At 40.7% G+C, this 2,984-nt stretch overlaps 1 non-coding gene across 1 annotated transcript; it reads left to right on the top strand.

Moving 5' to 3' along the window:
- The first annotated feature begins 2,457 nt into the window (after nt 1–2,457).
- trnas-uga lies at nt 2,458–2,539 on the top strand. Its single transcript has one exon. It is a non-coding gene; the product is annotated as a tRNA-Ser (tRNA).
- The last annotated feature ends 445 nt before the right edge of the window (nt 2,540–2,984 follow it).

A 2,984-nucleotide genomic window follows, 5' to 3' on the forward strand; every position in this document is an offset into this window, starting at 1 on the left:
GGAACTGGGGTGAAGTGATCTTCTGCAGCACTGGTTACTTCCTTGTGTGAGGAAACTGCTGATGCAGCCGATGTAAAACTCGATTTACAATTGAGAAATATATACAAGACGGGAGCCCAGAAGAATTACTTCATTTCCACCCGAATATTAATTACATTTGCCAAGTGAATATAAGAAAGTAATTTTTTTTATTTTGGAACATAACAAATATAATGTAGCCACTCAGTCCATTGAACCTGCCTCGCTGATCAATGAAATTATGTATGAACTCCTGCTTCACTGCCATTTTTCTGCACTATCCCATGATTTCTTAATATGTTTAATCTATCGAAATCTATCAACCTCAGTTTTCTATACTCTGAATGCTGGACATTGACATCCTCCATGGCCCTGCATTCGATAGATTTTGTCCACTCGTTTCAGTATGCTATTTGAGTATTTCTGTTGTGTTTCTGGTGCTGCTCCTGGCATGCCCTCCAGCAGTGTGCTTATTGGACGTTTCCTGGTGCCTCGTTATTAAGCGCCATGGTCGTATAATGGCCAATACTCTGCATATATCCACGGCAGCTTCGACTCGAATCCGAATCACGGCAGTGTTTGTTTTCCTTTTTATTTTCCCTTAATATATGCAATAGTAACACAGTAGAGGATCAATTAATAGTGCAAGAAGGCATACAGAGGCGTGTGAAATGCCCAGGTTGTGGTGACATTTGTGCAATGGTTAGAGATTACCTTGATTCAGGAGATAAGTATGTGGAATCTGTTTATGTGGAGATAAGGAACAGCGAGGGAAAGAAGTCCCCAGTGGGTGTAGTCTACAAGCCTACTAACAGTAACCACAACATGAAAACAAACGTATAAAAAACAGATTGTGTGTGACAGATAAAGGGAAGACAATAATCATAGGTGACCTTAATTTCCCCCTCTCCCACTCCCAGCTCCATTGCAAATAAAGTTTACCGAACCATAAACAATATATCAAATATGTCCTATAGAACAACACTGGACATATCCTGGCCTTCGATTAATTTGCACGTACTTAGTTTCTTTCATTGTGAACTTTAGGAAAGGAGGCCATTTTTTGCCAGAAAAATAAATATGTCATTCACCTTTGTTTGCTTCATGCTCAAGAACTCTCAGGTTCCTTTGTACCTTTTTTTTTGGAAATTTCTCTCGATTTTAATAGTAGTCTACCTTTTGACTCTTCCTACCAAAGGACAAGAACTCATACTGCCGACATGAAACTGCATGAGCCAAGTTTTTGTCCACTCACTCAACCTATCTATATCCCTTTGCAGATTCACATATCCTCATCACAACATGCCCTCCGCCTATTTCGTATCTTCTGCAAAACTGAACACATTACACTCTGGCACTTCCTCCAAGTCATTTATACAGAGATAAATAATTGTAGCCCTATGACTGACCATTCTGACACTCCACAAATCATATCTTTCCAACTTGAAAAATACCCATTAATCCCGATTCTGTATTTTATGTTAATTGAACAATGGGCAGCCCATGCTCGTTTATACCTAACAGCGTAAACCCCTACCTTGTGCAATGACCTGAGATATGGCTCCTTATTGAGTGCCTGCTAAAAATTCAAATGCACTTCATCTGCCGTTTGCCTTCATCAACTGTGCTTGTAATATTACCAAAGAAGTCTGGCACAATTAACAAGTGTGATTTGCCTTTCAACAAACGATGTTGACTGTGTTTGACTGGAATTAACTTTTTTTATAAACGACCTTGATTTCTTCCTTTACAATTGTCTCGCATTTTTCAAATGACAGATAAGACATTGGGACAGATGGAAGCATTTTGGCCCATCAAGTCAATTACATCTTTAAATGAGATCATGGCTAATCCTCAACTCCACTTTTCTGCCTTATCACAGTCGCCTTTAAATCCCTAAATGACTAAATCTCTGTCTATCTCAGCCTTGAATACACCCAGCCTTATCAGAACTCTGTTGGAAGAATTCCTCAGATTTGTTCCTCTCTGAATGGGAGAATATCCCCCTCATCCGGGTGTAAATCAGAGCACAGCAAACCCCCAAAGTTAGTTATGAACTCACTGGCACATCCAGCGCCAATTGTGAGTATCTGAAACCATTTCGTTTTTGACCTGTGGTTAAACAAACTGCCCTGATTTGCGCATCAGATTGGCCAATGAAGAATCTGCTTCAAAAGTACTCCATTGGTTAAAGGCGCTTTCAAAATACAAATACATCTTTCTTTCTCAATCCATTGATCTATTAATCTCTCTGCTCATAGAAATGGATTCTTCCCATTCACTCTATTTCTCGATAATGTAGTTCAATTCAATCTCCGTTCTCATCAAATACAGGATGACAATAAATATAAGGGCTGCGGCACGGACAAGACAAGCCGAATGCTCCTCTTTCCTTTTAAACCCATTCCATGAGAAATGTTAAAAAACAGTGCCACCCTTGTAGTCGTGGCCGAGTGGTTAAGGCGATGGATTTGAAATCCATGGGGGTTTCCCCGCGCAGGTTCAAATCCTGCCGACTACGTTCCCTGAGCACGTATGCTTTTTTCAAATAACCTTCTGATCAATGAGTTATCGCTCAAACTCGAGAAAATCCGTCTCACCACCCCACCGGCGAGTCTGGTCATTTATTGACATTCAGGAAACACGAGTTCTGAACAAGAAACTTACCATACTCAAAACTTTAGCTGTTTCTCTTTCCACAGGTACCACGAAACGTGTTGAGTTTCTGCAGTATTCTCTGTGTTTAATCTACATAAATGGTTTGCATTAAATATCTGGAATTGCAGTCCTCTGGTAACTGACCCTGGTCAGTGGCTACAGTTTCTTCCGACCATCACCCCGCCTATTCCCGCCACTCCCTCCCCCACTGTTGTGAACAGCCCCAGGAAATCTCTGGTTAAACTTTTTTGCTCCAAAGAGAACATTTCCGATCTCGGGAATCACTCCACTAAACGGGATTTCCTCAT

The sequence above is a fragment of the Rhincodon typus genome, unplaced genomic scaffold (assembly GCF_021869965.1).
Source record: "Rhincodon typus isolate 14 unplaced genomic scaffold, sRhiTyp1.1 hic_rhity00008586, whole genome shotgun sequence".
NCBI classification, from domain to species: domain Eukaryota; kingdom Metazoa; phylum Chordata; class Chondrichthyes; order Orectolobiformes; family Rhincodontidae; genus Rhincodon; species Rhincodon typus.